At 39.6% G+C, this 24,738-nt stretch overlaps 1 non-coding gene across 1 annotated transcript; it reads left to right on the top strand.

Annotated features, from left to right (window-relative positions):
- Positions 1–3,512: 3,512 nt before the first annotated feature.
- Positions 3,513–3,619, top strand: LOC138724971 (U6 spliceosomal RNA). The gene has a single exon (XR_011338153.1). It is a non-coding gene; the product is annotated as a U6 spliceosomal RNA (small nuclear RNA).
- Positions 3,620–24,738: the final 21,119 nt, after the last annotated feature.

Here is a 24,738-nt window from a genome sequence, read left to right as displayed (position 1 = left end):
AATGCTCATTTGTATCCACTACAAAAATCAACAAGAGATCCACAGAGAAGCTCTAACAGCCTTGTGAACACTGATCTCATCTGGACTCTGACTGCCCAGGATCAAACTCTCAGTGCAAACCAGGCAGAACAATGGTTTGGATTGCAATCTCTGTGATCCCAAGGGATGATTCCGTCCCTCAGAGCTGATTCTTTAGAAAATGAAGCAGGATAAATGCAGGATAAAATGGAACTGAAATCAGGAAATATTTCGTGAGAAGGAAATTTGTGAAGAAGGAAGGAGCCTTCTCCTAGGGGAAATGCTGCAATCCTTGAGGGCACTGGCTTTTGAAATCAAGTATTCATAGACTGATTTGATTTCAACTTTCTGAAGCAAGCATTTCATTGAATAGAATCCATAATGAACTACAAGGCCCACATAGGTCATGTGCTAAGACTGCTCTCTTCTGTGGCTTATTCTGAACGTTCTGAGGTCCTGATCCAGTGAGATTTAGAGGTAGTTCTTGAGAGGCTCTAAGATCTTTGAACACTTTGCAGTCAACAAAAATGAAATCACTTAGTATCTCTCAGGAATAGGGTTTTATACATTAAGGGCTGAAATAATTTCAAAATATGAGGGAGTTATGTACTTAGTTCACCTGCATAATGATGCAGAACATAGACATTAAGCATAAGGCAGCTAAAGGCAATTATTCTGATCATTAAAAATTCTAATCAGAATAACTTTGAATTTTGTATTATGCCACAGATGTAAGAGAAACACAATCACAGAACTAGTCACCTTCTCATTTTCAAGGAGACTTGTACATTTTGAAGTACTAAATACCAACCTTCCGCTACTTTGTGCAATGCTTAAAATCACACAGGTTTTGTTTAGAAAAAGTGGTTTAATTACAAAGAGGAAATCTTGCAAAATGCTAAAGCTGTATTGCCGTGATATTTCCTTCTCTATGAAGCTAGGGAAGCAATTTATCATAAAAAGTCATCCATTTTCACAATAATTAGCATCAATTAGAAAGGAAGCAAATTAGAACATGGGCTTTAAACATACCCCTTTTTATAAATATCTTCAGTTATTAAAGTGATTTAACCAACTACCTTTCCTTTAGTACTGTGGCCAGCCTTTGGGTTGCTTTATACCAAGTACCAGTAGTTGCTGCACACTGGGGAACGTAGCTATAATGCAGAAGGTGATCTCAAAAATCATCTATCTACTGAATGACAAATCGGAGTTCAAAAATCTGTTCTACCCATCAAAGGACATAATACAGGACAAAGTTGCCCATTCATGTAGACGTCCCGTTATGATAACCTCCATGGGGTTAAACACTCTGTACCAGATGAAGATCCCACTAGTTATTGACTTAAGACATGGCTTACATTCATGTCACCTTATTGTGGCAGGCTTGAGTGAAAGTGACATGCCCTGAACCTTATTTTTATCTCTTCCATATATTAGATTGGAAAGAAGGGGAAGGAAAGAGGAGACAAACAACTCTGTACCTCTTGCCCACTGCAAGTCAGCTGACAGGCTAGCTGTCTCATTCAGTGTTTATCTAATTGATTCAAGCATCACCTTCCTATACAGAGTCTTGTAGCTTCCCAGACTGTTGCAGTCTCCCCTTTCATTTATATTTTTCATAGGCTTTTCTTTTAGCGTATAAAAGGAGTAAAATATCATACAAATTATCACACTAAATCATCCCCTTTAAACATCTGCTTTCCTTTTCATGTTTGTCTCTGACCTACTGTCGATCCCATTTACATGAAAAAATTACTGGAGCACTTCTTCTGTGTCAGCATTCATTAGCAGCTCCAAGTTCCTGGCACACAACAGGGGTTTTGCCTACTATGCAGTTTGGGGATGTTCTCATCAGAAATAGGAGCAGATAATGAGGAAAGAACACAAATCCGTACCAGTTTGTCACCAGTGCTCTCATTTACTTCAACAAGCAGTAATGGGGAAATATTTTCACATGCCAGACTTTCTCCTGCATTTTTTGTAGTCAAAGGCACTTTTAAGCCTGTTTTCTCCATCGTCTACTGATATTTATTGCCCTTCCCCCACCCTGTACCACACACAGCAGGGTGCTCTGAGCAGCAAAGTTTAAACACCCATGACTATAAAATTCTGTTTCAGCAAAGCTGGCTGTGTGTGTTAAGTTTGACAGGACTCAGCCTGAAATGACTGCTACAAGGACCAGTGTGAAAGGGTGTTATCCACTAAAATGAAAAGGGATTGTACTCAGGATTACTAGAAGTCTCTATACAAGTCAGGTGGTCTCACTGGCAGAACTATTAAGTGAAATTTTCTACAGGTAATGCATTCCTTTCTGGCCTCTAGCCTGTGGCTCTCCTGCAGGAACTCACACAGACAACAATCTTCTCTATTTGAAGCATTTGAAAATTGGAAAAATTGCCAAATGAATAGTCTCCAAATGAAAATATTTGGTTTTCTTGCTGCAGTTCCTGTGCTTGCCTCTTTTTCATCATAGTGTCATAGAATGAGTTACTGGTTGGAAGGAACCTTAAAGATCATCCAGCTCCAACCCCCTGCCACGGGGAGGGACACCTCCCACCAGGCCAGGCTGCTCAAAGCCCCATCCCACATGGCCTTGAACACCGCCAGGGAGGGGGCAGCCACAACTTCCAGGACAATCTGGGCCAGTGCCTCCCCAGCATCATAATGAATTTCTTCCTAGGGAGTAATCTAAATCTTCCCCTTTCAATTTAAATCCATTCCCCCTCGTCCTATCACTCCACACACTTGTAAACAGTTCCTCCCCAGCTTTCTTTTACATCCCCTTCAGGTACTGAAAGGCCACTATAAGGTCTCTCCAGAGCCTTCTCTTCTCCAGGCTGAACAACCCCAACTCTCTCAGCCTGTCCTCATAGCAGAGATGCTCCAGCCCTCTGATCATTCCCATGGCCTCCTCTGGACCCATTCCAACAGTAACATATCCTTCTTATGTTGGGGAATCCAGAACTAGAAACAGTTTGTCAGCTCTCACTTGAAGGCTCACACACCATGATTTTATCCTACTTGTGTCCTAGGATCCTGTTTTCTTATCTGCAATTATAATTTGACCATAATTTACACATCATATAGCTGTTTATCTATACAATCTTATTTACAAATGGAAGACAAATACTGCTGACAAAACATTCATTTGCTGAATTTAATTCCTTTTCCGAAGGAGACTGAGATCCTTCACACATGTGCTGTGGGAAGCTTTCTAACAGCTATTTTAAAATGATTTTAAATTATTCCATAGTTAAATTATATAAACAAAAATCTTTGCTTAGGCAGGTTAACATATGAGCCATATGGCTCCAGAACTGTATCCTGTGTGTAATACTTAAGTTTGTGACAGGAATGATTTGAGAGGAAATAAATTTAAAGTTTGGTCTTTAAAAGTTATTGCTGATAGCAGATGATTCTGCTGATCGTGGCTTATGTAAAAATTCAGAAAGCCATCACTAAAGCTTGAAAACAATTTCCCTTTGATTTAACTTCTCACTTCGGCAGCACATATACTAAAATTGGAGTGATACAGAGAAGATTAGCATGGCCCCTGCACAAGCATGACATGCAAATTTGCAAAGTGTTCCATATTATATCCCTGGAGGTGTTTAAGGGCAGGTTGGATGGGCCTTGGGTAGCCTGATCTAGTGGGATGTCCCTGCCCACAGAAGGGGAGTTGGAACTAGATGATCCTTAAGGTCCTTTCCAACCCTAACTATTCTATGATTCTAACTAGAGCCACTGAAAATAATTTATGTGTGAAAACTAACTACCTGAGTGATGTCCCAGTTTTTCAAGATGTAGCAAAAGCTAAACAGCAGTGAAGTTTACAGCCCACCACCACTTGCTAAGGAAAAATTCAGGGAGCCTCAGGATGACAGAGGTGTCTGTACAAAGCATGTCCGAGAGCCTAATGCAAACAAGGGCAGGAGTAGGCTGACAATCTTCAGTTATGATTAACAGGAATAGGAACAACATTTTACAGGAAGGAGACACTCGAGTTAAAAGAAGCAATTGAGAAGATGCGCTAACTCTGACCATCACAACGATGTTAGACATGGAAAATTCATGAAGAAATAGCCTACATTTGCTCATTATTAAGATGAAGAATTCTGACCATTACGTTAAGAGACATGCATGTCTAATTTCAGTCCCAAACTAGTGGAGAACTGTATACCCAAATTAGCTTCCCAGTCTCTTCATTAGCAAGAGATTAGTTTGCCAGAACTTTCTAGCTAAACTTTTTTCCTCTATCGCAAAAAGCTGCCAAAATGGAAACTACATATACAAAAGAAACCACCTTGGGAAGACTTTAAAAAAAATCTTCCAGAAGTGTGAAGCCAAAGTATTTATGAGGTTAAAATACTGACCTTGGCAACCGCTCTTTGCAAGAAAAAGCACTGGGTGGGAGGGATGCATTTCTGTTAGTTTGCTCTACAGTGATGGGAGTTGTATCTTCATTGCCTGTGCAGTAGTCTGGTTCCTGTTCTGGTTTATACAGGATATCTAATGATAAAAATATAAAGATGTGTGAGATGCTTTCAGTGCATTCTAATTCTGTAATCACTTCATCACACTTCCCCTTTCATAACCAGGGGTGATCGTTGCATTGTTCTCTTTTGTAGTCATATTTGCCTAAGTATCCTCAGTAAAAGGAGGACAAATGCTACTGTAAAATAAATTTCTCTCCATTTCTTCCACTTACATTCTCTGTGGTCCCTGGGAAAACAGATAGACAGTCAAATAGTCCCAGTCTTAGCAAAGTCTTGTCTCACATTTGCAAGTTAGTACTCTTTAGCTGAGATAGCTCATTAAGATAGATACTTGGCTCAAACAGCTCATCACCCCTGCTGAGGACTACTGGCCCCACAGTAGAGAAGGTTGGAGAAAATACAGAAGGGTGTTTCTGGGGAGGCTTGGCAGCAGATACACACACTGCCTGTTCACCTGTCTCTGCTAGGCCAGAGAGACAGAGAAAACAGATATCTAGGGTAGCAGTTGTTTCACCTGTCTGATAAATCTGCTTTTCACCCTCTCCACACATTGGGGAGAAATTGGGATTCTTTCAGGAAAAAAGGTGAAAGGATTCTGCATAGTTAGTCTGTAAGAAGGGTGAAAACCAGGACCATCTTGTGTGCATACCTAAGCTTTCACTAAAGGGAGACAAAACCCTGACACACAGGCTGTGTCAGGGGTACTCTGGCTTTTCACAGCAAGGTCAGAGCAGCAATTTAACTTACTGTTTAACAGTTCATAATTGGAAACTTATGTACTGTGAAACACTGAAATAATCAAGTTTATCACCACCCCAGTGCAATACAGCACAATCCAGCATAAAGGAGGTCCTGTTGAGAAGGTGAGCTGCAAGCCTGAAACACAAAGCAAGCAAACAAGTGAAAAGCATACCCAGACAGTGGAAGAGGATTTCTAGTCCACAGCAGCCACGCAGTTTTGGACTGCCTGGTGCCTTTGACTTGTTGATGGCAGTGGGAGCTACGCATGTGCGAGGATTATCAATCAGCAGGCCTTGCAAGGCATTTCAGCACTACCACAACAATGCCTTGTACCCATCATGAGCCTCATATGGAAATCATAGAATCACCAGGTTGGAAAAGACCCACCAGATCATCGAGTCCAACCTTTCCTATCAAATACTAAACCATGCCCCTCAGCGCCTCATCCACCCGTCCCTTAAACACCTCCAGGGAAGGTGACTCAACCACCTCCCTGGGCAGCCTGTTCCAGTGCCCAATGACACTTTCCGTGAAAAATTTTTCCTAATGTTCAGCCTAAACCTCCCCTGGTGGAGCTTGAGGCCATTCCCTCTCGTCCTGTCCCCTGTCACTTGGGAGAAGAGGCCAGCACCCTCCTATCCACAACTTCCTTTTAGGTAGTTGTAGAGAGCAATGACTCTCATTTACCTAACCCGTACACAATAATACTGATAAGTTATCACAAGTTATCACTTCTCACCATTTCAAAGCCCTCTATTTTCCAGGACCCCACAAATCCCTTATGGAGCTGGCTCTTCCCTTGTTTCCTCTATTCCACTCTGGTTTTTTTCCTATAATACAGAAGAATATCACAGATCATATATGAACACCTTTTCCTAATCAAACTCTTCTGTTAATACCAACCACCTTATTTTTTTCATATTCCTTTAAAATAATATTATTTACATTCTGTAGATTCATCCTACCACACCAGAACTGATTTCAGAAAGGACTGTTGGTTTGAAAAACTAGCTTTACTTACTGTGCTTTCTACACTGATAAGGAAAGCTATCAGATTTGTCATCAGCAAGTATGCAAGATTTTATGACTAAACCCTCGTGTTCACACCAGAGCACGTGAAAGGGTTTAAGTGCTTAAATTCTTATTTGTCTCCTAATAAGCCAATTTTAAATATTGAATGATTCTTAGAAAGTTTTGAGTACATAATTTTTTATTAAATGGAACTTAAAAAAATTGGCAAAGTAATCCATTTCTTTCACATTTTGTAACCCATTTCTTAGCTTTATCAGAAGTTACCACTTACCTACTCAAGGAAACGTTTGGTTAAAGCTTATTTAGAGTCTATGAATAACATTAGGTAGAATAAAATTTTCAATCAGTATTGCCAAGGTTACTAAGGAGAATGTCTGGAGTAATAAAAATAATACAACTGCATATTGTTTATTGGTAATGAAGACAAACGGGAAATAAAACAATCTAAGCAAAGGTATTTGGAAAAATATTTTTTTCTCCTTTATATTCTTGACTACCATAGTTAAACCACACTAGTTAAGAGACTTAGTAAATTATGTAGCTATGTTGGATTGTTCATCATGTATGAAAAGGCTAGATATTGCTTTTGATCCATTCTCATTTTTAAGGCATAAACTGATGGACTGGAAAGTGATTTCTCCTTCCCCTGTGTTAAGGTATTTCACCTGCAGCCTATGAAGTTAGGATCTAACCTGATTCCTCTTAAAAAACAGTGAAAAAGACTCATCAATTTTAATGATTGTAAGACTGAAGACTTGCAGATATCTCAGTTAGGGTAAGAATACTTTATAGGACAGGTTAAAATCCTGGCACTGGTACACGTGCTGACACCTTGCTGCCAGCAACAAATATTAATAATTGACTTGATGAACAGCATTTCTACATAAGTTACCAATGTGCATTATTTTAATGCTACTGAGAACAACAAGGGGGGGAGCCTATAAGACACATTCATTTTTATGCAAGACAGTACTTTTTTTTTTAAAGTTCATAATAAAATAAACTTGTGCATTGAAACTGGTGCCCATATTGTGCTCTCAGTGAAGCTCCTACCAAATAGGATAACCCACTAACCATATCTCTTTCTGCCTCAATGAAACCAATGGCGCAGCCTTTCTCCCAGTTTGAAAAAGAATCGGAATAGTAAGAAAACATGACTTAATACTGTATATTACAATGGAATAAAAAGTAAAACATGTTGCCAAAACTGTTTGCCAATTTGCCAACAACTACTCTTCAGAAAGTATGCAGACACACATTCAGTCAGGAGAAGCCTGCTATCCTTCAGTCTATCCTTGTACAAATGGAACAAGAAAGGAAACAGCAAAGCCCCATCAAACCTCCTAGCACCTCTGGGGCCCTGCCCATATGACAGCAGGACTCAGGTGCCAGCCAGTGGAGAATGCAGAAATTAGAAAGAAATATCAGTGCTTGGCCCACAGCAAACCTTCTGAGAGGACAGGGATCTAACCTACTTTCCCTCCTGCTGGCACTGCCCATCGTGGCATATACACACAGCATCACATAGCACAGTGATCAATGATTTCTTCTCTACACTGCAGCTGGTTCACTTTCAGGCTGGACAGCAGAGCACTTCACATGGTGCAAGGTAGCCCGTGCCAAATGTGTTATGCCACTAGAAAAGCAGAGCATATGGGCCAGAGCATCTGCTTTGTGGCATACGTGCTGTATGGCTTAAGTACAGTGCACGTGAGCTCTTTAGGCTTCACACTCTGGCTTATGGGAAGCTTTAAGTGGTACTGGTTATTATGTACCTTGAGAGCTAAGCCCCAGAATCTGCACAAACCTTTCCTGTTACCATCAGTCAAGTCCAGCTTGACGGTGAAGAAATACAATAGAAAGAGCACCCAGGTTCTGAAAGAAGCAGCGCCACTCACAAGCCACAGTATATTTCCCCTCACATAATTACTTTTCCTTCATGTTATTTCTTCTTTTCAATGAAACAAAGGTATGTGTTCAGTCAGGGTAATTGGATTTCATTTAATAAAACATTTGGGACTTGATTTTGATGGGTAAAGAAAAGAAACATAGGAAAAAAGAAACACCGGCTAGTTTCGCAGCTGCCAAAGGTGAAGTCAAACACACAATAGAAGCTCAACATTTTTTGAGGCCCCATCTCATGGGGAGCTTCAGACCCTCATGGCTCCCACACACATGTGGTATTTGTCACTGACTGCACTGAAGTGTTCATCTGCTGACAGACCTGGAACAAAGCTGTGCTCCCCAAAAGCAAGCTACAATTGCAAAGAAATTGTGTGTCACAGATCATCAGCCAATCTAATTATTTGGCTAAGACAATGTGACATTCCAGCAGGAAAATAGCATTTAATTAGGCTGGGATGAACATTATAACTAGAAATAAAATGAGAATTCAAAGAAGTGCCACATGTGGATACAATCTTTACACAACAAACAGGAATTTCAGTACTACAAATAATTTGTCAAAAGGTTAACATCTACATCAAAAATAAAGGAAGAAAAAGTAAAGTCATAACCCAGAAACAGACTTCTTACAGGGCCCACATTCACATCCAAAACACCTGTGGGAGAGAGGGTGGCAAAAATGCAGCTAGATGAACAGAGCTGATGGCCAACAGGCTGTATATTAGGCATTCTCAGTCCAAACTACAGGGATATACAAGGTGGATCTATTCTTGGCTTCCCTGTTTTCAGGCTTAAAGACTGGACTTCATCCATCACTTCAGTCTCATGAACCACAAAGCAGCCTTCTAAAAGCCAGGCCTTTCCTCAGCTTTCCTTTGACACTTCATCCAAGTCTTACTGCCATGATTAGGTTGAAGAGCTTCCTCTGGTCCCTATCTAAGGCTCTGACTCCCAACTGCTGCCCACTCCCTCTATGACTTCTCAAGTCCAGATCTTAATCTGTAAGCAGTGCACAAATAAGTGACAACTTGAGAAAAACAAAAACCAGGATTGAGTTCACAACAAAGTAACTTGCTGTGAGACAGAGTTAGGCCCTGAAATTACAGCAGTAATAGATCACAGAGAAGCTGGCTGAACAGTGGATGAGGGACACAAAAGGAGAGGGGGAACTATGAATGCAGCAGGTCACCTTAGAGCTTGTTTTCTTAGCAGGTAACACCCCAGTCCTCAGAGGAGTTACCCTCAACTTACACTTGTGTAAAAAAAAAAAATTAATTTAATCCTTTAGTGCTGCCAAGTTCCAACAAGCAAAGACAGATGAGGTGCTCAGAAGCAACAGCATTTTCTATGTACAGTATCCAGGCAACCTGATAAGGAACATTGACTGTGCTGCTTTTAATACACAGAGATTGCAAAGGTAGGGAAGAAAAGAAGAAAAAAATACTAGTAGAGAGGCTGAATTCCCACTTGAAGCCTTAGCTTACTTCAGAGGAAATGGTGTAACCAGTCTGACAAGATGATGCAAGATAAGTGTGAGGAACTCAAAAGAATACCTGAAATCACTTGATAAAGACAAGTTCCAAAAAGTAAACATCCTCAAAAATACAGAGGTAAGCCATCCTAATTGCTTGTTTATGGAATAAAGTTACACATTCCATACCCTAGGTGACATTATTACCAAGAAGGTGTTTTCTGGAAGCACAGCACATTGAGGAGAAGAATTCACCAACTGAAAACATGGAGACCAACCAGTCTTAATCCTCAAAGGGATCCCAATCCCTTTCCCACCATTGTGGACTATTGCTGCAGGAACAGGACCAGTGGTCCTGAGATCAAGCTCTATTTTTAGACTCATGTCTATTCAGAAATTTGTATGGATTATGGATATTTCATATTCATACAAAAGATGAATATTTATATGGAGTGCATAATTGAGTGTTGCTCACATTCAAGATACAAAGAAACTACTCTCATTTACCATTCTGTCAAGGATATTTGACTTTGCACAAATGCCTTTAAGCTCTTCATGATAAATTAGAAGCACGCAGCTGTGCACTTGTCTGGGTTTCCCACCCACCTTGAAATACAAGGTACTTCACTATTGCAAAAGTGTGAGTTTGTCATTTACCTTAAATCATCCTGGGCTTTTAGTGTCAACTCCTATTTTGCACAGCTGCAAATGACTCAGTTCTCATCAGAGACTGATACAGTCATGATTTCATTTACAGATGATTTATTTCTGTAAAGTACATAAAAATTATTTGGACCATACAAGGTTAGTATTCCAGTGCTGCAGCTATGGAACTGAAGAGAAAGATCATAATTTCTCCAAGTAATGAAAAATAATCTTTTGTAAAAACTATTGATAAACTGCATCTAGGCTTTCGTTATACTTTTGAAGAGTTTAAATAATCAGACCATTGAAGGGGATGGAAGCAAAGACCACTATGTCAAGTTGGACCTGCTATCTGTCACGTCTGATGTTCCACAAAAAGCAATCTATCCTCGATGATTAAAAAAAGGAATTTCTCTTCTTCTACCAAAGCCAAATGAATCTTTAAGTCCTCCTGCAGGTCTCAATGCACTACATCAGCTGGTAACTGTGTGCTACCATTGAGATAACAGGACTAGATCAGATAATTTAAAGAGTCCAAATTCTAAACACTTTACTAAGTCCCTCAGTTCTAGTAACTTATAACTCTCCCATTTTTTGATCCTAACCTTCAGTTTCAAACCCCTCAGCTCTGTAGCTTATCAGCAGCGGCTGAATTTAAACATAACATGAAGACAATGCAAAATGCTCTTTTTCTGGCCTGAAAGACATTTCACATTTGTGCCAAGTCTTGCTAATCCAGGAAATTTAGTCCTGCGTCTCAGACCTTTCAGGATCTGTTACATAACACAACCTGATAACCCAACTGTTACACTACAGGGCAAGGTACCTTCTTCAAATCCTCAAAACCATCTTATTTTCCTTACGAGCTCAGCAGTTTATTGGAATAAATCAGTAAGTAATTACTCATTGTCTACTCTGCCAAAAGCTCATGGTGAAGGCCTGGAAAATTTCCCAGTAGTGAAAACAAAAGCATTTCCCTTACAATACCATGGAACGTTTGCCACCAAGGCTCCTCATTTCCTCTAACCAGCTTTTAAGTTAAAAGGTGTCAGTTTGACACCATATGCAAAGCTGCTAGGTACCTAGATTGGAAGTTAGCACTTTCATTCCCTACAGACACAAGAAGTACACAGGAAGGTTAGAACAGATGGTGGAAAGTCAGGAAACGTATGTTTTTATCTGGACACCTTCACACTAAGAAACTAAAGAAATCACCTTTCCTCTGTCTGTTGATACCACTCTGCTTCATATGGTTTCAGGTTCAGAAGAGAGGGAGAGTTTATTATTTCTACTTTTCTGCTTTTCACCAAATGAAGTTGTTCCACCTCTCAGGGACAAACGGAGGGAGCCCCACCACTCCTCTGCTCTTACCCTTCATCCCTGCGAGGATCGCACAGGCAACCAGGGAGGGAGCTCTGCAGTTATATGCATCACTGCATGAAACCATCTAATTTATAACATTGTAAACAGCTAAAAACACAAGCAGAGGAATCAGATTTTACCAGTTATTGCTTTATCAGTTTTAACTGCTCAAATACTAATTTTTATAGAGGCTCACAAGAGATATAAGCCTTCTACTGGAACAGCAATAGAGCAGATAAGGGTGGGGGAAGATATCCCCTGCTAAGATACAAAAGAATTCAGAAACAAAGATGAATAATAATTGTGAAAAACCTCAAATTTCCCATTTTTGTCAATCATACATTTCAACTTGATTAAGTTAAAAAAATCAAGTAAGAAAAAACCCCCAAAGTTGTCTTTAAAATTATTATTCCTTATTGATCTGTTTGTGTGTGCCACTTAGGTAAAATTTCAACATTCTGTTGGAATATTGGTCACCCAATCACAATATGACTTTGATTCATAAGGACATATCTGAACTTCAGAAAAATCACAGTAGTATTGCCCCCTTTCTCCATTCATTGAGCTCTCTGCTATGGAAAGAAAACAATGGGTAGGGTGATAAAGATTATCACAGCACATTGCCTCTAATTCCAGTCTGTTTCAGTTTCAGCCTCAGGAGGCTGACAGGCAAAGGCAGAAGCGTTACATTTTACACGTACAAGGATCAAACTGCAAAATGGTTTATTCTAGATAAAAAAAAAATGGGAAAGAAAAGTTTGCCTAAAAGACTACAGGATTTCTGCCAACCATAATACACACTTAGAGCAGAAGCAGTTTGTTTCTGTGTAAGGGTCCATAGAGGCCCGATTCCACAGCCCTCTCCCCAACACCCAATAGGATTTCTTGGTATTTTAAATGATTAGTTCTCCTTTATGCTGCACTCAACTTTCAAATACCCTTGGATACAGAGGCATTCTTTTGTGATATTTAGTTGTTTTCTAAACACAATCTTTCCTTGCAATTCCCTCCCAGCAAATCATTAGTCATTGTCCCCTAAATCCCTCTTCATCAGGATGGATCATAAATGCTGGATGCCCACATACAGCCATGCTTTAGAAGCCCATAATGGCACTGATCTATTTACCAACTTATTGCCAGCTTTCTTAATGGTCATAATGGGATTTCAAAGGCAAAACTATTTGCAATATATAACTCATCTTAATGCCCTAGTTAGACAATTGCTTGTGATACAGGTAGTTTCCTGCTGCCCAACCAGTCTGCAAAGGGCTACAGACAGCTAACTCCTGCTTCCTGGAGATAAGCAAGTGATCAGGCCAATGACACATCTCAACCTGTAGTTTTCATGGTGAATTCCATAATTCCAAGGATGAATATAAAATTATGCAAAACTGAGCTCAAAAGCACCTTTGCATTCTAGCTTGTTCTGCAAAATTAGAAGCCTCCTAGTGGAATAATTTCAATTAGACAAAAGCCTCTGTTCACCAGTAATATTTTGCCTGACAAATGATCTAATGTCCAAATACAGCAGAGTACCGTGTAATCCAAAGAGTACACCCAAAATCCTCACACCATGAATATTTCCCATGATGAAGATTGTTGTGATGATACTAAAACTGGGAAAGGATTTCTTGTGTCTTTTTCCATGGCTGCTAGGAAACTGCTTGCTTCTAAGAAAAGTAATTATGACTCATGCACATACACTACAAACACAGGACAAAGATCAAAACGGTTTAAAACTCACAAGATCTTCTAATTCAAATATATATTTCTGTCCTGGAATGCAGATGTTCCTAAAAGTCACTTAATGATTCAATGATCATTGCTGTCTTGTTTTTCTGCTGTCCAAAGGGAAGAAAATGCAACTTAAAAAAAAAATTACTCACAAGTATATGTCAATTACTAGCTGGAAAAGAACAATTCTGTTGATGGCATTTTGCTGTTACAACATGAGTAGTGGTGATGCTTCATTCACATTTGTGTAGAAACAGATTTTAGGATCATGAGGACTTCCGAGTACAAGCTTGTTAATATTCAAAAAGTACCTGAAAAGAGTACACATTCCTTAACCCAAAACAAATTTCTCAAATAGCGTTCTGCTTGCATCCAAGAATATTTTGACCAAATGCATTGTTCAAAATATTTTTTTGAGGATTTATTCCCTAGAAAAAGTAATGGCTTTAAGTGTTTCATTGCTGCCTCCTGGCAAACTAAAGGTAAACTAGAAGTATTCCCTCAGCTGCATTAAGGTGGAGTATGATTCTTCATGCTCCAGTTGCTGGAAAGACCAGAGCAGTGGAAATAACAGAACTAAAAAATTCTATGAAATATACAGTTCCTTTAGCTCCGTAACCTGGGCAGCTTTTCTGGAATCACTAGCTTCAAAGCCTTCTAAATCCTAAAATGACTAGAAGATGATACTCAGAAAGGGTGGTGTCTTAATGGACTGCAGGGGGGCTATTATGCACAAGACTTTTGGAAAACTTAATTACCTGGCAGGTACATTCTTAATGCCTACTTTCGGAATAGAGCTTATTACACGTAAACAAAATAAACCCCAAAGCCCCCAAAACATAGAAGTATTTAAAAAAAATTAAACTTGAAAAAATATAGTTGTTACTCACTATTGAAGAGATATGATTACAGCGCACTGATCACAGAAGCATGCATGTTATAGTAAAAAGTGGTTTGGGGGCACTTCCTCCTCCTCCATTTATTTCTGCTTTACATGACAATACCTGTCTAAACTGCCTATTCCAGTCTACGGGCTAGTCTAAAGCTACTGTTTTACCTTGACTCCACTGTTTAAATAATATCTGCTGGGGAAGTGGGGAGTAATACAGATCTGTAAATCTTTTTTTCAGCCGCCAAGACATTTTAAAAAAATAGCTGGAAGTTGTACTTAAAGAACATAGAAGAACTGAAAATCACTTTTCTGCAGAGTAATGGGGCACAAAGGTTAATGTCGTTAATGTCAGTCAGGCAGAAGAAATACTACATTCGGACAAGAAACTAGTATCCACTTGAACAGCTGCCTGTCGGTATATGAGTGGGACAAGGATTTAGGGTATATGTCGATACTAAAACTGAGCAAGAGCTGAGGGTGAATGCAGACTATGATCTAATCATAGAGTGGTTTGGGTTGGAAGGGACCTTAAAGCCCATCCAGTTCCAACCTCCCTGCAATGGGCAAGGATACCTCTCTCTGGAACAGGCTGCCCAAGCCCCATCCAACCTGGCCTTGAACACCTCCAGGGATGCGGCAGCCACAGCTTCCCTGGGCAACCTGTGCCAGTGCCTCACCTCCTTTGCAGTGAAGGGATCCCTCCTTATGCCTAGTCTAAATCCACCCCTCTCCAGTTTTTGTAGCCACTGCCCCTAGTCCTATCACTATAAGCCTTTGTAAACAGTCCCTCCCCAGAGGAAGCAGCAATAGTCACCCAAGCAAAGGCAGCCACAGTTCTGGGCTGCCCAGGCAAACCCAACACCACTAGACAGGCACATGAATATTGCTCCACATGACCCAGATCTGACAAGGCTGACAATATCATGCCATCAGACACTGCTCCCACAACACAACATTGAGACAGAGGAAGGCTTCCTAAAATTAACAAAAACAAGTGAAGGATTAATATCTCTTTGAGTTGAACATGAGAAGAGACATCAGGAACTAGCACTTGTGAAACTGAATAAGTATGTATTACGCAGCTATAAAACAGTCACTACTGCCATAATGCAGCTCAGCTGTGCTAAACAAAGGCTCCATCCCTTAAAGAACTCTGCAGGTTTACACTGTGGTAGGATAATGATGACAGTCAACTGAAAGACATGTATATTTTCCCATATATATCATCAAATGTCAGTTGCAATGAAAAAAGATTAAGTGTACTAAATACATACTGCTTGACCAAGCGAAGGCTGAAAAATAACAAAACAAAACGGCATAAATTAATTCTTTACCACAGAAAAAACACCACAATGGAGAAAATGTCTCTGAATATGAATAACACTAATGGAATGCCAACAAATACGCATTTGAAGTATCAGGTAACATTTTGAAAGGCATGAAAATATTGTTTCTGTGGAAGCAGCTGAAGCACAGTCTCTTTGGTCTTATTGAAACCGGACTAAGAAACTCCTGAAAACACATCTTGATAAAGTAATTCTCTTACTGGATACTTGAGGAGATCTTTCCTACCTTTAACACCCCTCAGTCTGTGGTTCTTTGCATTTCCAAAAAAGAACTACTAAAACCCCCAACCTAAAAACCCAGAACACATGCACAAAACAGAGGATAATAAATCACTTCAAAATTGGACACTGATTCTTGGCATGTAAAATCAGCTGGATTAAAAACATATTTAAGCAGTTTCATTTCATAAATTTGCAGTATAAATAAGTTACTCCTCAAACTATACATATATTTGATGATTATTTGCATCATGCCTAAAGTCAATAAAAAGAGCAATTAATAGAAATGGAAAATATCCAATCATTTCTTATGCACTCAGTCACTGAAAGAGGATTTATTAGTTCTCTTTCCCAATACAGTATCAGCTCATAACAGCAAACAGCTGCAGCTGCTAATAGACCTATATGATAAAGAGGAGTAGAGTGTCTCAATTTCTTTTAAGACAGTAATTATCAATATATATGCATATATATTATGTACCATATATGAAGGATGCAGCATAATTTTATTGTCAAAAAAATATATCGTGGAAATCTGCAGGACCTTTCATGAAACTAAGTTTACCAATACAAGAAGCTGGTGATCTGCAATATACAAAGCAAGTTGGTGGTATCACAATGATTTCTCAGAAAAAGGCATTTAATTATACTGGCTTCTTATAAGTAGATTGTCATCTACTTGCAAAGCAATAGCATTTCTGCCTTTTGCAGAGCAGGAAACAGCTTGAAAGAATTTGATCAGGCCTATAGTAAAACAAAGATGCACTATACAAAAGCAGTGTACACAGCTAACCACAACAAAAAAAGGGAAAGACTGAAGAGGAATGAAAACCATCATTGCCAGTTGTAAGGATGGCATAGAGGGGGAAAGGATGGTTAAGTTGCTGCAGACTAGAGCAGGTCAGAACACACTGCTCTTTTCAAGCCATGCTGTTCAGAAGGCTGTAGTGAAAGAGAAATTTCACATGACAGCCTTTTGGAGACTAAATGTAGGCTTTCAAGTCCCTTTTTTGGCCCGACTCATTATGAATAAATCTTCTATGCATCTACAAGTCCAAAAAGCTCTTGGCTAAACAGATTTTTTGAAACCATACCATTCAGACAATGTTTAATACTTTCAATTTTCACTTCAAATGAAAAGAAATGGATATTGAATATAATCAAGAGTACTCTAAAAAAACCCACAATTGTTGTCTGCAGTCCTCTAGAAGACTAAGATCTTCAGACCTATTTTGTCAATCTTGATTGAGGTGCCTGGATTTCCCCCCAGGTGGCTTGAAAATCCCACCCTGTTTACAGCTATAAATCTGTCACATTTCATAAGCACTAAATTCACTTTAAAAACAACTGATTACAAAAAATGCTGTCACAAGACAGGCAGCAACATGCCCAACAAGTTATAAAAACTGATCAGCCAACTTTTAAGCAGCACAGACAGGCATGAGCCGAAGTGCCTGGTGAAAATATTTTCTACTGCAGTTCCACATCTCTCAAATTCCTCATCCCCAAGGCACTTTCACAAAAAAAAAAAAAAAGCTTTTTCAGAGAATCTGCCTTACAGCAAGAACACTGAATAGGGTTCAGAGGAAAGCATTTTGCACATTGTTATACCCATAATCTTTATGTCTTTCTGCAAAGAAGTTAGTGTAAGTCAATGAATTCCAAGTCTAATACAATAATTTATCTATATTGAGCATGAGGCTCTTTCATCATGTTACCTCTAAGAGGCCTTCCTCTATAATTAAATGACTGGAAACAATCCCCCTTAAGTGCTTTGTGCTTATATATTTGTTAAAAAAAGATTACTAACAACATGGATATCCAGGATTTTTCAATAAGTTATTACATGTCAAATGCTTTCACAAGCCCATTGCTCCTGCCATAAGGGGAATAGTAAGTTTACACCCTTCATAACTCCATTCAAAGAAACTCATACTTTATTGACAGAAAGGAAGCAGTCTCACCCAGTTTAACCCTAAAGCAAGAGTCCTTATCTTTGCATCTCAGGCTGCCCAAATCCCTTTGGATCAGCAATAGTTCCTGTTGTCCACAGTAATAGTTTGGATGTTTTTATTAGCACAAGGAAAACGTACTATTCTTACAGTTCCTGTTGTGCAATATTTGTCACTTATACCTAATCATTTCTGTTATAACTGCTCTAAAAAGCTGTGTGCTACAGATCCAAAAAAACCCCTACATTTTTACTTAAATTAGTGCTCCACATTTTTAATTTCCCTGAGAAAGCAGGACAAAGTAACAAGCTTGTTCCTTTTCATTCATGATTACCAAACCCTTCAATTGCATTTATTGCAGCTTCTCCATGTTTAAACACATTGAAAAACTGACTCCACCGTCCAACCTGCAGCTGCTTAAGAAAAGCAGCATTACATCCGAAACAGGAAATAAAACTTATCTGCTCCACTTTAATATCAATGGAGAAGCCAGAGGCAAATAGGGTTCTCAGAAGAAGGAGGTCAGAATCATCCATTATACCTCCAAAAACCACTGTAAAAATACATAGAAGAGCGGTTACTGTAACACCAGCGGAGGGAACCATGAAAACAATTGCACAGTCCTAGCCTGCATTCTTTTGACAACACATCCTCAAACGGTCCTGCGAAACGAAGCAGAAAAACCCCTTAGAGAAATACAACACTCAACAAGCAACTCCATTTTCAGTAGGTAGTGAGGGAGCGTTGCAAGTGAACTGTTCCCTTAATCCACTCTTGGGACATTCACCACCTGTTCATGTCCTTGTTTTCTAAGCCAGAAGAAGACTTGGAGTGATTATAAAATCAGCACCCTACTGGTATTGCAGCCTGCAGACATAAAACTTCAAGCCATGACCCCACCAACAGTGCAGGATGAGGCGGGGTCACTACATGAATTGTGAGGGACCCACCAGTGGGATAAAACAACATAGACAACTCTGGAGCTGCAGAAGAGATGCACAAAGCCAGGCCTTGGGTCTGGAAACCCATCAGCATCACAGCTAATCCCACAAAACTGGAACTTAGCAGCCAGTATCTAGCCAGCAGCCATGTCTCCTTTCTGCCATCATTATCAAGTGTGCGTGTGGAGCCACAGCTCACGGGCACACAGGAACGCACAGACTGCTCACAAACAGGCCTCAGCAATCCCACAATGTTCTGCAGAAGGAAAGATACACAAGAACTCATCTGCTTGAAAACCCAAACTCCTGCTGCCACATGTCTTTTACCAATTGCTTTCTGTTTTTCCCAAGGCCTAATCTGCACTGGTAAACACCACTGCTTCCAGTTCTCCTGCTTTCACCCTCTTCCTCACACACATCACAGCAGCAGGCACAGGGAATTTGGAGGAGTAGTGGGGCACAGAGCAGGGCTGTGCATGGTTGCTAGAGATTTTTAAGAAAGCTCCCCCCATAGGGTAGAAGCTGTGATGGGTGCTGCTCAGAGGGCTGGTGTTCTCCAGCTGATATAACTAGCATGGCAGCATTGCTACATACCCCCATTTTTACTCTGCCCTATTTGATATGGCTTGTCTTTGGAAAAGCAATATGTTCAGAGGAGTGGAGCAGAAGAGCCTTATAATAAATAGTCCCAGCACCCAGAGAAGCAGTAGAATATTGATGCTGGGGAAGCTTCACTTCTGCAAAAGCAAATAGCCACTACCTTACATAAAGCACTTCTGCTAGTCCAACCTCGTTTTCTAGACAAGGGTTTCAAATAGCTTTTAGGATCAAAAGACTCAGTTTAGGTGTTAGCAATTTCTTTTCATTGGAAGAGACTCCGCCCTTTTTCATGAGAAACCATTTGTGCTTGATGAGCATTCAGGGATGAATGCATTGTCAATATTGCCACCTCTTTTTAGTGTGTGCTGCTCTCCCTTTTGCTTTATTCCTCATAGTATGTTGTTATTCTCTCTGTCTTTCCTTCTGTCCTGTGAGCCACAAGCAGCAGAGCTTGTACATGGCAGAAGTTGAAAGGCGGGTTGTGTCACCCAGAGCTGGAGCTTTCTCCTGAGAGAAAGCTCTCTTCTTCGTGCACCTCTTCTTCGTGGCTGGCAGTGGACCCTGGAATAAGTTATTAACAGCTTTTGTGAAAGAGTGTCTCCAGTGGCTTTAACTGTGTTTTTTGCAGTCTAGTAGCTTTCCAAGTGAGACTGCAGAATACCTGGGGCCTTGGACAACCTCACTGCTTATTGCTCTCCACCTAGTGTCTCATGAAACTGTGGCGAATCTGTGGTGTCAGTGTCCTTTCAACTTGTTCTTCACATGTCCTTGACAGACATTTCTCTCTTTTTGCCAGGAAGTACGTGGTACCTAATAAATTAAAAAACAAACAAACAAACAAAAAATTGTAAGGGGGAATGGGTTTTGTCCAGGGCTTTTTTTCACTTTTTCCCTCTGAGTCTAATGGGCGAGGAAAAAGGTTTTATATTGACTGTGAAGGGAATTTGCTTCATCCTGTGGGTTGAAACTGGATAATCAAGCTTTAAAGCAAGTTTGGACTAGAATTAGTGATTTGACTTTATCTGAGAAAACACAAGGGAAGATCACAGAACCTACATTTCCTGGGTTGGAAGTAATTTCCTTATGTAAAGGTCTCTGTAAGGGAACATGTCTTCCAGGCCTCTTACAAGTCCAAACTTTTGCACTGTGTCCACATTCCTGACAGTGATTTTCCTGGGAAGGATCAAGGATGGCTATTCCTATGCTCTAATTTAGCTAAATGCTTAAACAAACTGTTTCTAATCCTATTTTTATCAAACTGACCCGAGGCCTTCATGGAGATGCTTAGTGAAAACATCGCCAGTTTTCCACACTGTGTTTCTTTTTCAGTAGTTCTGCACATCATGTTGTGTGTCTCTTGCCTCAGGTCGGTGAATTACTCATTGTAAACAGCATTTTTCTGTCTTTTTTTCTCTCCCTTTGGTGCCCTGCCCTTCTTTTTTCCAGTATTTCTCAAAGACTGTTACGGCATTTTATAAAGGACAGTGGTTGCTGGCTGAAATACCTTGATGCAAAGGGACCAGAAATCCTGACTGAAGTAAGACACCAAATTGGTATCCTATAGGTCACACAGGTTTACTGAGGAAATTGGCCTTCCAACGTAAAAAGTTAGGGCAGAAGTGTACCATCTGGAGGGTAACAGTCTGGTGAGCATGTATTTGTGCATTACATTTAAATGGAAGCAGGAGGGAAATGCCTAAATGCACTATTTGGGGAGCAGCAGGCAGTCCAGTCCTCCCACCTCAGATATAAAACTCCCTCAGAAGCTGATGAGGGAGCATCTTGAAGAGCAGGATGTAATTGCATGAATTCCTTTTTTTTTTTTTCCTTTTCTCTGACTTCACTGTTTGGAGATTTCTGTTGTTGCTTTTCATGCTGTGTTATAGACTTGGTGTCTGACACTACCTATCCAGGCCACATTCTCAGTATTGGGAGACTTAAGTCAGAAACAGGTGCAAGAAGCAGGTGAAAGGCTGGAGAGAGTGAGAACATCAGAGGCGCTTTCTGTGGTTCAGCTGCATCCTCTTTGCATTTAGGAACACACCACACACCTTTTCTTTAAATTTGTAACAGAAGGTTGATAGCTTAGGTATGGGGGCTGTAATTTTGCACTAAAAAGTAGGAACTGTGACTTCTAAGGGAAGGCTGTTTCCAGATATTTGTTGTGTAAGATTGTTGTCTCTAATATGTTTTCTGGAGCCTTTACCAGAGCACCAAGAACCTTTTCAGTTGCTCTTGACTTAATTATAATAGTACCTGAAGAAGACATGGATGCATGTGTGTGTGTATATATATATATGTAAAATAATGATAAGCTGGATGCTGTTTGTTATTGGAAAAATATCAGCAGAAAAGGAGACTGCCTGGTAGCATTGTCTCAGGGTTTTTCTGAACGTCAAATTTCATTTAAGAGATCCTGTGGATTGCTGCTCTCAACATACAGTCTATGTCACTAGAAAAAATTTCTCTAAATTTTTATAATTGTTAGGGATTTTATACCTAATAGAGGTTTTTTTTTTATTTGACTTCAGAGGAATGAGGGCAAGATGGAGGCAAGGACAGGGTCCAATGTGCAGTCTCAAACATAAAAGCTAAACTGATTGTATGAATCATAAATAGAAGAAATGTGTGCGCCAAAACTGGATGTTTAAAGAAGAAAATGGTAAGTTTATATAGGCTCAGAAGAGAGCCTAAAATTCACGTCAGAGTGTCCAGGAGAGACTTAGTAGCTGGAGTTCTATCTCTTTGTACACTTATTTTTGAGGAGCTGCAGAACAGTGATAGAAAGGTAAAGAACTTAAGAGCAAAGCTTTGGCTGTTGACCTGCAGTCTATTGCTATATTTTGTGTGTGGTGCTGTTCTGTTGGTGTAATTTCCTTGTTTGTCAGGTTAGTTTGAAAGTCATTATGGATAAATGAAGATGAAGGTCTGGAGCTTAGACTTGAAAAGGCCTTTCTTTTGTCAGAGACCACTATTTAAGGGTTAAAGTTGGAGCCAAAGGCAGCATCTAGGCAGGACCTGTGAAACTGATGTAGCTGTTAATTGAAGTAGTAAAAGAATTAGTTTAACTGGGCAAAATTGGCAGTTTTTCTCTCCAGAAAATTGCAAATAATTGAAATATTGTTGTAGTACAGCCAAATTTATTTTCAGCATATGTTGCATGTTTCTTCTGCACTTTCTATTGTCCATTTTTTTTGTTTATACTGTTTCAAGTAGTAAAACTAGTTCTTGTTACAAAGGAATGAAATTATTCTAACCAGTAAGTTACTAACCATAAGGTATTAGGCTTAAAGTATACTTACACAGATGACATGCTAGCGTAGTGTACTGTATTTTGTAATACATGCATTTGTCAGACTACGTTGACCCTTACAAGCTATCTAGTCATGTTTATTAGTAGAAAATGGAAATATAAATCATGCAAGAAGAACCCTTGTTTAGAACTCAAGTGTAGAATATGCCATAGAATTTTTTTTATGAAAAAGCTATGCTTTGATTAACTTTTCCTTTTTTTACATAACTCCTCTTAAAGAAGTTTCAGGAATACTAGAACATAACATTATTAACATGTGAAATGTAAATATTTTGTGATGGACTCTCATAGCTCTCTTGAGTATGTGAAATACCTGACCTAAGTAGAGCAACACACTTATGCTTTGCCAACTGGCAGATAAATGGTGAAGTGAAACTCGGTAATTCCATGGTCATTAGTTTCCTCCTGACTTTCTAAAGCCAGAAGGGGTGGAAGGAATCTTGGCCCTGAGCTGCTTTTAGTATTTCACTCCTCTTGTGAGCTAGCATCCTCAAATTTTTATCTCTTCCCATTTGAACAGCTTGCCAGTCAGAGTTATTGTTCTTGCATCCGCTGTGAGTTATCCTCCCTAAAGTCCAATGACTGGAAGGTTGTAAAGTGCTTACAGACATCGAACAGCTCACAATTAGATGTGGTGCATTCCCAATCTGCATGTTGAACTTTTTCCTTTTTAGATAGATGCCACTGACTGACATATTTACTTTAAGAATAGCCAAATGCTCTTGTTTCCCACTTCATTCACTCTGACTTTTTCCTGGATCCTTTTCAAGCTTGTATAGTCTTCCCTGAATTTTTGCTGCCCGGTTAGCTGCTCTGTTACCAGCTGTAGTTACAGAGTTCTACTTTGGGACTTCTGAGGGAACATACAAGATGTTGTATGCTTGAAGGCTGGATGAACTAACATGAATAGGGTGGTTTTATGAGCTCTACAAGCACTGGTTTTCCTCTGGAGATGTCAGTGACCCCTGTGCAATAGTTACTTCTACTAGCACAGGAAATAACATCTTGTAATGTCTTTTTGTGTTTCCAAGGGATGGTATTGAGAGTTTGCAGAGGTTTTTTTTTGCTTGGCAGGTACAGTTTTCTTAAATCTAGAACTGGAAATACTTGGTTTCTTACAGTGGGACAAATAGAGCAAGAACAGTGAGTCAGGACATTCCATGTATATGTGTATCTAAAGCTCTGTTTAAAGACGCATCAAAGTGGTGTTTTCTCTTTTTTTTTTTTTTACCTTAGTTAAGTGTGTGGTGTTTAACATTAGGCAGGTGGTAAGTCTAGGGGAGAAGCATTGTCTCTCCTCATCAGAGACATCATATAGGTATGGGAAGACAGGAGTCGCATTCGGCACAGATGTGTATTACCCTTGAAATCATGTATGCAGGCATCCTTCCTGCAGTGTAAAGGCGATATTTTCATCTCTAATGCTCTAAGGCTGCAATTAAATCTCCTGACTTGTGTTCGTTTCTACTAACTGTTTCAGCTGTGCTGTTGTTGTTCCTAATAGCTAATAATGCTTAAAATGGCATTATGAACTCTGAAGCATTCTGCATTTGCAGTTGTTTGCTTTGAAGTAAATTCTGCTTCATTGTATGTGTCCAGTGTATCTGGGAGTTGCTGCTGGTAATGGAATGGTTAGAAAATGTAGCTTCATTTATCAATAACGATCAAAGAAGCACTTAGAAAAGATTATTTTAAACCAAAGGAATGTGGAAAAGAGCTGCCAAAAAGAAGTTTGTGTAAATTCTTTCATCTGTAAGGTTCAGAGAAACCTCTAGGTCAATCACTTGGGAGTAATTTGCAGAAATACAAATGCTTTAATTAAGAAAGCTTAATATAAAAAGGGGAACTAGGTATTGTTTGGTTTTAACATGTTTCTACATCTGTGCTTTTCAGCAGTTGGGGAGGAAAAAAGTGTGTTAATCTCGAGAGTCAAAATGAGATTGCCATTACATCCTCAATTTCTGTAGTGATTTTCACAAATTCATCTACTTTAGCTGCTGCCACATGGTGTTAGCATAACTAGCTAAGCTAATGGGAGCAGATACTCTTATCAGAGATGATTTAATCA

This window comes from Phaenicophaeus curvirostris, chromosome 10 (genome assembly GCF_032191515.1).
Source record: "Phaenicophaeus curvirostris isolate KB17595 chromosome 10, BPBGC_Pcur_1.0, whole genome shotgun sequence".
In the NCBI taxonomy this organism is placed as follows: Eukaryota; Metazoa; Chordata; class Aves; order Cuculiformes; family Cuculidae; genus Phaenicophaeus; species Phaenicophaeus curvirostris.
Note: the sequence above shows the minus strand (reverse complement) of the source record. Positions and strands in the feature narration are given on the sequence as shown.